This window comes from Apodemus sylvaticus, chromosome 15, assembly GCF_947179515.1.
Source record: "Apodemus sylvaticus chromosome 15, mApoSyl1.1, whole genome shotgun sequence".
Lineage (NCBI taxonomy): Eukaryota > Metazoa > Chordata > Mammalia > Rodentia > Muridae > Apodemus > Apodemus sylvaticus.
In genome coordinates this window covers 88,502,076-88,514,891 of record NC_067486.1, presented here as the reverse complement: position 1 = coordinate 88,514,891, position 12,816 = coordinate 88,502,076, and positions in this window count along the sequence as shown.

Sequence of the window (12,816 nt, the reverse complement as noted above, 5' to 3'; positions counted from 1 at the left end):
ACAGTGTTGCAGAGTAAAGACAAATACGTACTTATTGGAAAAACTTAAACTTTACGAGAAGAAATAAGGCATCTTACAAAATTAGTTTGTATCTCCTAAACAACACGTTATAACTTGAAAGATTTGGTGTGGTGTGTACGTCTAAACTTGTAGCCTCAAAAGAGAACCCACAGGATAATTTTCTTTCGTCAAAATTTGTCAGAAAACCACGTTTTAAGGAAATCCCGCATCTTGCGAAATTATCTTGTTTTTCCTAAACAAAACGTTTTAACTCGAAATGCTTTGGTGTTGCGTGTATGTCTAAGCGTGTAGCCTCAAAAGAGAACGCACAGGAGAGTTTTCTCTCGAAAGAATACGTAAGGATACCACGTTATAAGGAAATACAATGTTGCAGAGTAAAGACAAATACGTACATATTGGAAACACTTTATGAGAGAAATAACGCATCTGGAAAAATTAGCTTGTATGTCCTAAACAACTCGTTGTAACTCGAAAAGATTTGGTGTGGGGTGCACGTCTAAACGTGTAGCCTCAAAAGAGTACCCACAGGAGAGTTTTATTTGGTCAAAATTTGTCAGAAAACCACGTTTTAAGGAAATCCCGCATCTTGCGAAATTATCTTGTTTTTCCTAAACAACACGTTGTAAATCGAAAAGCTTTGGTGTTGCGTGAATATTTAAGCATGTAGCCTCAAAGGAGAACGCACAGGAGAGTTTTCTCTCGAAAGAATATGCAAGAATACCACGTTATAAGGAAATACAGTGTTGCAGAGTAAAGGCAAATATGTACATAATGGAAACACTAAAACTTTATGAGAAGAAATAACGCATCGTAAAAAATTAGCTTGTTTCTCCTAAACAACACTTTGTAACTCGAAATGATTTGGTGTGGAATGTACGTCTAAATGTGTAGCCTCAAAAGAGAACCCACAGGAGTATTTTCTTTCGTCAAAATTTGTCAGAAAACCATGTTTTAAGGAAATCCCGCATCGTGCGAAATTATCTTGTTTTTCCTAAACAACACGTTGTAACTCGAAAAGCTTTGGTGTTGCGTGTATGTCTAAGCGTGTAGCCTCAAAAGAGAACGCAAAGGAGAGATTTTTCTCGAAAGAATGTGTAAGAATACCACGTTTTTAGGAAATACAGTGTTGCAGAGTAAAGACAAATACTTACATATTGGAAAAAACTTTACGAGAAGAAATAACGCATCGTAAGAAATTAGCTTGTATCTCCTAAACAACACGTTGTAACTTAAAAAGATTTGGTGTGGCCTGTACGTCTAAACGTGTAGCCTGAAAAGAGAACCCATAGGAGAATTTTCTTTGGTCAAAATATGTCAGAAAACCACGTATTAAGGAAATCGCGCATAGTGCGAAATTATCTTGTTTTTTCTAAACCAAACGTTTTAACTCGAAAAGCTTTGGTGTTGCGTGTATGTCTAAGCGTGTAGCCTCAAAAGAGAACGCACAGGAGAGATTTCTCTCGAAAGAATATGTAAGAATACCACGTTATAAGGAAATACAGTGTTGCACAGTAAAGACAAATACGTACTTATTGGAAAAATTTAAACCTTACGAGAAGAAATAAGGCATCTTAAAAAATTAGTTTGTATCTCCTAAAGAACACGTTGTAACTTAAAAAGATTTGGTGTGGCCTGTACGTCTAAACGTGTAGCCTCAAAAGAGAACCCATAGGCGAATTTTCTTTGGTCAAAATTTGTCAGAAAACCACGTATTAAGGAAATTCCGCATCGTGAGAAATTATCTTCTTTTTCCTAAACAAAACGTTTTAACTCGAAAAGCTTTGGTGTTGCGTGTATGTCTAAGCCTGTAACCTCAAAGGAGAATGCCCAGGAGAGTTTTCTCTCGAAAGAATATGTAAGAATACCACGTTATAAGGAAACACAGTGTTGCAGAGTAAAGACAAATACGTACTTATTGGAAAAACTTAAAACTTTACGAGAAGAAATAAGGCATCTTACAAAATTAGTTTGTATCTCCTAAACAACACGTTATAACTTGAAAAGATTTGGTGTGGTGTGTACGTCTAAACTTGTAGCCTCAAAAGAGAACCCACAGGATAATTTTCTTTCGTCAAAATTTGTCAGAAAACCACATTTTAAGGAAATCCCGTATCTTGCGAAATTATCTTGTTTTTCCTAAACAACACGTTGTAACTCGAAAGCTTTGGTGTTGCGTGTATGTCTAAGCGTGTAGCCTTAAAAGAGAACGCACAGGAGAGTTTTCTCTCGAAAGAATATGTAAGGATACCACGTTATGAAAATCACGTTTTAAGGAAATCCCGCATCGTGCGAAATTATCTTGTTTTTCCTAAACAACACGTTGTAAGTCGAAAAGCTTTCATGTTGCGTGTATGTCTAAGTGTGTAGCCTCAAAAGAGAAGGCACAGGACAGTTTTCTCTCGAAAGGATATGTAAGAATACCACTTCATAAGGAAATACAGTTTTGCAGAGTAAAGACATATACGTACGCATTGGAAACTCTTTACGAGAAGAAATAACGCATCGTACAAAATTAGCTTGTATCTCCAAAACTACACGTTGTATCTCGAAAAGAATTGTTGTGGCGTGTACGTCTTAACATGTAGCATCTAAAGAGAACCAAAAGGAGAATTTTCTTTCGTCAAAATTTTTCAGAAAATCACGTTTTAAGGAAATCCCGCATCGTGCGAAATTATCTTGTTTTTCCTAAACAACACGTTGTAAGTCGAAAAGCTTTCATGTTGCGTGTATGTCTAAGTGTGTAGCCTCAAAAGAGAAGGCACAGGACAGTTTTCTCTCGAAAGGATATGTAAGAATACCACTTCATAAGGAAATACAGTTTTGCAGAGTAAAGACATATACGTACGCATTGGAAACTCTTTACGAGAAGAAATAACGCATCGTACAAAATTAGCTTGTATCTCCAAAACTACACGTTGTATCTCGAAAAGAATTGTTGTGGCATGTACGTCTTAACATGTAGCATCTAAAGAGAACCAAAAGGAGAATTTTCTTTCGTCAAAATTTTTCAGAAAATCACGTTTTAAGGAAATACCGCATCGTGCGAAATTATCTTGTTTTTCCTAAACAACACGTTGTAAGTCGAAAAGCTTTCATGTTGCGTGTATGTCTAAGTGTGTAGCCTCAAAAGAGAAGGCACAGGACAGTTTTCTCTCGAAAGGATATGTAAGAATACCACTTCATAAGGAAATACAGTTATGCAGAGTAAAGACATATACGTACGCATTGGAAACTCTTTTTTTTTTTTTTTTTTTTTTTTTTTGTCTTTTTTTTTATTTGATATAATTTATTTACATTTCAAATGATTTCCCCTTTTCTAGCCCCCCCCCACTCCCCGAAAGTCCCGTAAGCCCCCTTCTCTTCCCCTGTCCTCCCTCCCACCCCTTCCCAGTTCCCCGTTCTGGTTTTGCCAAATACTGTTTCACTGAGTCTTTCCAGAACCAGGGACCACTCCTGCTTTCTTCTTGTATCTCATTTGATGTGTGGATTATGTTTTGGGTATTCCAGTTTTCTAGGTTAATAACCACTTATTAGTGAGTGCATACCATGATTCACCTTTTGAGTCTGGGTTACCTCACTTAGTATGATGTTCTCTAGCTCCATCCATTTGCCTAAGAATTTCATGAATTCATTGTTTCTAATGGCTGAATAGTACTCCATTGTGTAGATATACCACATTTTTTGTATCCACTCTTCTGTTGAGGGATACCTGGGTTCTTTCCAGCATCTGGCAATTATAAATAGGGCTGCTATGAACATAGTAGAGCATCTTTACGAGAAGAAATAACGCATCGTACAAAATTAGCTTGTATCTCCAAAACTACACGTTGTATCTCGAAAAGAATTGTTGTGGCGTGTACGTCTTAACATGTAGCATCTAAAGAGAACCAAAAGGAGAATTTTCTTTCGTCAAAATTTTTCAGAAAATCACGTTTTAAGGAAATCCCGCATCGTGCGAAATTATCTTGTTTTTCCTAAACAACACGTTGTAAGTCGAAAAGCTTTCATGTTGCGTGTATGTCTAAGTGTGTAGCCTCAAAAGAGAAGGCACAGGACAGTTTTCTCTCGAAAGGATATGTAAGAATACCACTTCATAAGGAAATACAGTTTTGCAGAGTAAAGACATATACGTACGCATTGGAAACTCTTTACGAGAAGAAATAACGCATAGTACAAAATTAGCTTGTATCTCCAAAACTACACGTTGTATCTCGAAAAGAATTGTTGTGGCGTGTACGTCTTAACATGTAGCATCTAAAGAGAACCAAAAGGAGAATTTTCTTTCGTCAAAATTTTTCAGAAAATCACGTTTTAAGGAAATCCCGCATCGTGCGAAATTATCTTGTTTTTCCTAAACAACACGTTGTAAGTCGAAAAGCTTTCATGTTGCGTGTATGTCTAAGTGTGTAGCCTCAAAAGAGAAGGCACAGGACAGCTTTCTCTCGAAAGGATATGTAAGAATACCACTTCATAAGGAAATACAGTTTTGCAGAGTAAAGACATATACGTACGCATTGGAAACTCTTTACGAGAAGAAATAACGCATAGTACAAAATTAGCTTGTATCTCCAAAACTACACGTTGTATCTCGAAAAGAATTGTTGTGGCGTGTACATCTTAACATGTAGCATCTAAAGAGAACCAAAAGGAGAATTTTCTTTCGTCAAAATTTTTCAGAAAATCACGTTTTAAGGAAATCCCGCATCGTGCGAAATTATCTTGTTTTTCCTAAACAACACGTTGTAAGTCGAAAAGCTTTCATGTTGCGTGTATGTCTAAGTGTGTAGCCTCAAAAGAGAAGGCACAGGACAGCTTTCTCTCGAAAGGATATGTAAGAATACCACTTCATAAGGAAATACAGTTTTGCAGAGTAAAGACATATACGTACGCATTGGAAACTCTTTACGAGAAGAAATAACGCATAGTACAAAATTAGCTTGTATCTCCAAAACTACACGTTGTATCTCGAAAAGAATTGTTGTGGCGTGTACGTCTTAACATGTAGCATCTAAAGAGAACCAAAAGGAGAATTTTCTTTCGTCAAAATTTTTCAGAAAATCACGTTTTAAGGAAATCCCGCATCGTGCGAAATTATCTTGTTTTTCCTAAACAACACGTTGTAAGTCGAAAAGCTTTCATGTTGCGTGTATGTCTAAGTGTGTAGCCTCAAAAGAGAAGGCACAGGACAGCTTTCTCTCGAAAGGATATGTAAGAATACCACTTCATAAGGAAATACAGTTTTGCAGAGTAAAGACATATACGTACGCATTGGAAACTCTTTACGAGAAGAAATAACGCATAGTACAAAATTAGCTTGTATCTCCAAAACTACACGTTGTATCTCGAAAAGAATTGTTGTGGCGTGTACGTCTTAACATGTAGCATCTAAAGAGAACCAAAAGGAGAATTTTCTTTCGTCAAAATTTTTCAGAAAATCACGTTTTAAGGAAATCCCGCATCGTGCGAAATTATCTTGTTTTTCCTAAACAACACGTTGTAAGTCGAAAAGCTTTCATGTTGCGTGTATGTCTAAGTGTGTAGCCTCAAAAGAGAAGGCACAGGACAGTTTTCTCTCGAAAGGATATGTAAGAATACCACTTCATAAGGAAATACAGTTTTGCAGAGTAAAGACATATACGTAAGCATTGGAAACTCTTTACGAGAAGAAATAACGCATAGTACAAAATTAGCTTGTATCTCCAAAACTACACGTTGTATCTCGAAAAGAATTGTTGTGGCGTGTACGACTTAACATGTAGCATCTAAAGAGAACCAAAAGGAGAATTTTCTTTCGTCAAATTTTTCAGAAAATCACGTTTTAAGGAAATCCCGCATCGTGCGAAATTATCTTGTTTTTCCTAAACAACACGTTGTAAGTCGAAAAGCTTTCATGTTGCGTGTATGTCTAAGTGTGTAGCCTCAAAAGAGAAGGCACAGGACAGTTTTCTCTCGAAAGGATATGTAAGAATACCACTTCATAAGGAAATACAGTTTTGCAGAGTAAAGACATATACGTACGCATTGGAAACTCTTTACGAGAAGAAATAACGCATAGTACAAAATTAGCTTGTATCTCCAAAACTACATTTTGTATCTCGAAAAGAATTGTTGTGGCATGTACGTCTTAACATGTAGCATCTAAAGAGGACCAAAAGGAGAATTTTCTTTCGTCAAAATTTTTCAGAAAATCACGTTTTAAGGAAATCCCGCATCGTGCGAAATTATCTTGTTTTTCCTAAACAACACGTTGTAAGTCGAAAAGCTTTCATGTTGCGTGTATGTCTAAGTGTGTAGCCTCAAAAGAGAAGGCACAGGACAGTTTTCTCTCGAAAGGATATGTAAGAATACCACTTCATAAGGAAATACAGTTTTGCAGAGTAAAGACATATACGTACGCATTGGAAACTCTTTACGAGAAGAAATAACGCATAGTACAAAATTAGCTTGTATCTCCAAAACTCCACGTTGTATCTCGAAAAGAATTGTTGTGGCGTGTACGTCTTAACATGTAGCATCTAAAGAGAACCAAAAGGAGAATTTTCTTTCGTCAAAATTTTTCAGAAAATCACGTTTTAAGGAAATCCCGCATCGTGCGAAATTATCTTGTTTTTCCTAAACAACACGTTGTAAGTCGAAAAGCTTTCATGTTGCGTGTATGTCTAAGTGTGTTGCCTCAAAAGAGAAGGCACAGGACAGCTTTCTCTCGAAAGGATATGTAAGAATACCACTTCATAAGGAAATACAGTTTTGCAGAGTAAAGACATATACGTACGCATTGGAAACTCTTTACGAGAAGAAATAACGCATAGTACAAAATTAGCTTGTATCTCCAAAACTACACGTTGTATCTCGAAAAGAATTGTTGTGGCGTGTACGTCTTAACATGTAGCATCTAAAGAGAACCAAAAGGAGAATTTTCTTTCGTCAAAATTTTTCAGAAAATCACGTTTTAAGGAAATCCCGCATCGTGCGAAATTATCTTGTTTTTCCTAAACAACACGTTGTAAGTCGAAAAGCTTTCATGTTGCGTGTATGTCTAAGTGTGTAGCCTCAAAAGAGAAGGCACAGGACAGTTTTCTCTCGAAAGGATATGTAAGAATACCACTTCATAAGGAAATACAGTTTTGCAGAGTAAAGACATATACGTACGCATTGGAAACTCTTTACGAGAAGAAATAACGCATAGTACAAAATTAGCTTGTTTCTCCAAAACTACACGTTGTATCTCGAAAAGAATTGTTGTGGCGTGTACGTCTTAACATGTAGCATCTAAAGAGAACCAAAAGGAGAATTTTCTTTCGTCAAAATTTTTCAGAAAATCACGTTTTAAGGAAATCCCGCATCGTGCGAAATTATCTTGTTTTTCCTAAACAACACGTTGTAAGTCGAAAAGCTTTCATGTTGCGTGTATGTCTAAGTGTGTAGCCTCAAAAGAGAAGGCACAGGACAGTTTTCTCTCGAAAGGATATGTAAGAATACCACTTCATAAGGAAATACAGTTTTGCAGAGTAAAGACATATACGTACGCATTGGAAACTCTTTAGGAGAAGTATAACGCATAGTACAAAATTAGCTTGTATCTCCAAAACTACACGTTGTATCTCGAAAAGAATTGTTGTGGCGTGTACGTCTTAACATGTAGCGTCTAAAGAGAACCAAAAGGAGAATTTTCTTTCGTCAAAATTTTTCAGAAAATCACGTTTTAAGGAAATCCTGCATCGTGCGAAATTATCTTGTTTTTCCTAAACAACACGTTGTAAGTCGAAAAGCTTTCATGTTGCGTGTATGTCTAAGTGTGTAGCCTCAAAAGAGAAGGCACAGGACAGTTTTCTCTCGAAAGGATATGTAAGAATACCACTTCATAAGGAAATACAGTTTTGCAGAGTAAAGACATATACGTACGCATTGGAAACTCTTTACGAGAAGAAATAACGCATAGTACAAAATTAGCTTGTATCTCCAAAACTACACGTTGTATCTCGAAAAGAATTGTTGTGGCGTGTACGTCTTCACATGTAGCATCTAAAGAGAACCAAAAGGAGAATTTTCTTTCGTCAAAATTTTTCAGAAAATCACGTTTTAAGGAAATCCCGCATCGTGCGAAATTATCTTGTTTTTCCTAAACAACACGTTGTAAGTCGAAAAGCTTTCATGTTGCGTGTATGTCTAAGTGTGTAGCCTCAAAAGAGAAGGCACAGGACAGTTTTCTCTCGAAAGGATATGTAAGAATACCACTTCATAAGGAAATACAGTTTTGCAGAGTAAAGACATATACGTACGCATTGGAAACTCTTAAGAGAAGAAATAACGCATAGTACAAAATTAGCTTGTATCTCCAAAACTACACGTTGTATCTCGAAAAGAATTGTTGTGGCGTGTACGTCTTAACATGTAGCATCTAAAGAGAACCAAAAGGAGAATTTTCTTTCGTCAAAATTTTTCAGAAAATCACGTTTTAAGGAAATCCCGCATCGTGCGAAATTATCTTGTTTTTCCTAAACAACACGTTGTAAGTCGAAAAGCTTTCATGTTGCGTGTATGTCTAAGTCTGTAGCCTCAAAAGAGAAGGCACAGGACAGCTTTCTCTCGAAAGGATATGTAAGAATACCACTTCATAAGGAAATACAGTTTTGCAGAGTAAAGACATATACGTACGCATTGGAAACTCTTTACGAGAAGAAATAACGCATAGTACAAAATTAGCTTGTATCTCCAAAACTACACGTTGTATCTCGAAAAGAATTGTTGTGGCGTGTACGTCTTAACATGTAGCATCTAAAGAGAACCAAAAGGAGAATTTTCTTTCGTCAAAATTTTTCAGAAAATCACGTTTTAAGGAAATCCCGCATCGTGCGAAATTATCTTGTTTTTCCTAAACAACACGTTGTAAGTCGAAAAGCTTTCATGTTGCGTGTATGTCTAAGTGTGTAGCCTCAAAAGAGAAGGCACAGGACAGTTTTCTCTCGAAAGGATATGTAAGAATACCACTTCATAAGGAAATACAGTTTTGCAGAGTAAAGACATATACGTACGCTTTGGAAACTCTTTACGAGAAGAAATAACGCATAGTACAAAATTAGCTTGTATCTCCAAAACTACACGTTGTATCTCGAAAAGAATTGTTGTGGCGTGTACGACTTAACATGTAGCATCTAAAGAGAACCAAAAGGAGAATTTTCTTTCGTCAAAATTTTTCAGAAAATCACGTTTTAAGGAAATCCCGCATCGTGCGAAATTATCTTGTTTTTCCTAAACAACACGTTGTAAGTCGAAAAGCTTTCATGTTGCGTGTATGTCTAAGTGTGTAGCCTCAAAAGAGAAGGCACAGGACAGTTTTCTCTCGAAAGGATATGTAAGAATACCACTTCATAAGGAAATACAGTTTTGCAGAGTAAAGACATATACGTACGCATTGGAAACTCTTTACGAGAAGAAATAACGCATAGTACAAAATTAGCTTGTTTCTCCAAAACTACACGTTGTATCTCGAAAAGAATTGTTGTGGCGTGTACGTCTTAACATGTAGCATCTAAAGAGAACCAAAAGGAGAATTTTCTTTCGTCAAAATTTTTCAGAAAATCACGTTTTAAGGAAATCCCGCATCGTGCGAAATTATCTTGATTTTCCTAAACAACAGGTTGTAAGTCGAAAAGCTTTCATGTTGCGTGTATGTCTAAGTGTGTAGCCTCAAAAGAGAAGGCACAGGACAGTTTTCTCTCGAAAGGATATGTAAGAATACCACTTCATAAGGAAATACAGTTTTGCAGAGTAAAGACATATACGTACGCATTGGAAACTCTTTACGAGAAGAAATAACGCATAGTACAAAATTAGCTTGTATCTCCAAAACTAGACGTTGTATCTCGAAAAGAATTGTTGTGGCGTGTACGTCTTAACATGTAGCATCTAAAGAGAACCAAAAGGAGAATTTTCTTTCGTCAAAATTTTTCAGAAAATCACGTTTTAAGGAAATCCCGCATCGTGCGAAATTATCTTGTTTTTCCTAAACAACACGTTGTAAGTCGAAAAGCTTTCATGTTGCGTGTATGTCTAAGTGTGTAGCCTCAAAAGAGAAGGCACAGGACAGTTTTCTCTCGAAAGGATATGTAAGAATACCACTTCATAAGGAAATACAGTTTTGCAGAGTAAAGACATATACGTACGCATTGGAAACTCTTTACGAGAAGAAATAACGCATAGTACAAAATTAGCTTGTATCTCCAAAACTACACGTTGTATCTCGAAAAGAATTGTTGTGGCGTGTACGTCTTAACATGTAGCATCTAAAGAGAACCAAAAGGAGAATTTTCTTTCGTCAAAATTTTTCAGAAAATCACGTTTTAAGGAAATCCCGCATCGTGCGAAATTATCTTGTTTTTCCTAAACAACACGTTGTAAGTCGAAAAGCTTTCATGTTGCGTGTATGTCTAAGTGTGTAGCCTCAAAAGAGAAGGCACAGGACAGTTTTCTCTCGAAAGGATATGTAAGAATACCACTTCATAAGGAAATACAGTTTTGCAGAGTAAAGACATATACGTACGCATTGGAAACTCTTTACGAGAAGAAATAACGCATAGTACAAAATTAGCTTGTATCTCCAAAACTACATGTTGTATCTCGAAAAGAATTGTTGTGGCGTGTACGTCTTAACATGTAGCATCTAAAGAGAACCAAAAGGAGAATTTTCTTTCGTCAAAATTTTTCAGAAAATCACGTTTTAAGGAAATCCCGCATCGTGCGAAATTATCTTGTTTTTCCTAAACAACACGTTGTAAGTCGAAAAGCTTTCATGTTGCGTGTATGTCTAAGTGTGTAGCCTCAAAAGAGAAGGCACAGGACAGTTTTCTCTCGAAAGGATATGTAAGAATACCACTTCATAAGGAAATACAGTTTTGCAGAGTAAAGACATATACGTACGCATTGGAAACTCTTTACGAGAAGAAATAACGCATAGTACAAAATTAGCTTGTATCTCCAAAACTACACGTTGTATCTCGAAAAGAATTGTTGTGGCGTGTACGTCTTAACATGTAGCATCTAAAGAGAACCAAAAGGAGAATTTTCTTTCGTCAAAATTTTTCAGAAAATCACGTTTTAAGGAAATCCCGCATCGTGCGAAATTATCTTGATTTTCCTAAACAACAGTTTGTAAGTCGAAAAGCTTTCATGTTGCGTGTATGTCTAAGTGTGTAGCCTCAAAAGAGAAGGCACAGGACAGTTTTCTCTCGAAAGGATATGTAAGAATACCACTTCATAAGGAAATACAGTTTTGCAGAGTAAAGACATATACGTACGCATTGGAAACTCTTTACGAGAAGAAATAACGCATAGTACAAAATTAGCTTGTATCTCCAAAACTAGACGTTGTATCTCGAAAAGAATTGTTGTGGCGTGTACGTCTTAACATGTAGCATCTAAAGAGAACCAAAAGGAGAATTTTCTTTCGTCAAAATTTTTCAGAAAATCACGTTTTAAGGAAATCCCGCATCGTGCGAAATTATCTTGTTTTTCCTAAACAACACGTTGTAAGTCGAAAAGCTTTCATGTTGCGTGTATGTCTAAGTGTGTAGCCTCAAAAGAGAAGGCACAGGACAGTTTTCTCTCGAAAGGATATGTAAGAATACCACTTCATAAGGAAATACAGTTTTGCAGAGTAAAGACATATACGTACGCATTGGAAACTCTTTACGAGAAGAAATAACGCATAGTACAAAATTAGCTTGTATCTCCAAAACTACACGTTGTATCTCGAAAAGAATTGTTGTGGCGTGTACGTCTTAACATGTAGCATCTAAAGAGAACCAAAAGGAGAATTTTCTTTCGTCAAAATTTTTCAGAAAATCACGTTTTAAGGAAATCCCGCATCGTGCGAAATTATCTTGTTTTTCCTAAACAACACGTTGTAAGTCGAAAAGCTTTCATGTTGCGTGTATGTCTAAGTGTGTAGCCTCAAAAGAGAAGGCACAGGACAGTTTTCTCTCGAAAGGATATGTAAGAATACCACTTCATAAGGAAATACAGTTTTGCAGAGTAAAGACATATACGTACGCATTGGAAACTCTTTACGAGAAGAAATAACGCATAGTACAAAATTAGCTTGTTTCTCCAAAACTACACGTTGTATCTCGAAAAGAATTGTTGTGGCGTGTACGTCTTAACATGTAGCATCTAAAGAGAACCAAAAGGAGAATTTTCTTTCGTCAAAATTTTTCAGAAAATCACGTTTTAAGGAAATCCCGCATCGTGCGAAATTATCTTGATTTTCCTAAACAACAGGTTGTAAGTCGAAAAGCTTTCATGTTGCGTGTATGTCTAAGTGTGTAGCCTCAAAAGAGAAGGCACAGGACAGTTTTCTCTCGAAAGGATATGTAAGAATACCACTTCATAAGGAAATACAGTTTTGCAGAGTAAAGACATATACGTACGCATTGGAAACTCTTTACGAGAAGAAATAACGCATAGTACAAAATTAGCTTGTATCTCCAAAACTAGACGTTGTATCTCGAAAAGAATTGTTGTGGCGTGTACGTCTTAACATGTAGCATCTAAAGAGAACCAAAAGGAGAATTTTCTTTCGTCAAAATTTTTCAGAAAATCACGTTTTAAGGAAATCCCGCATCGTGCGAAATTATCTTGTTTTTCCTAAACAACACGTTGTAAGTCGAAAAGCTTTCATGTTGCGTGTATGTCTAAGTGTGTAGCCTCAAAAGAGAAGGCACAGGACAGTTTTCTCTCGAAAGGATATGTAAGAATACCACTTCATAAGGAAATACAGTTTTGCAGAGTAAAGACATA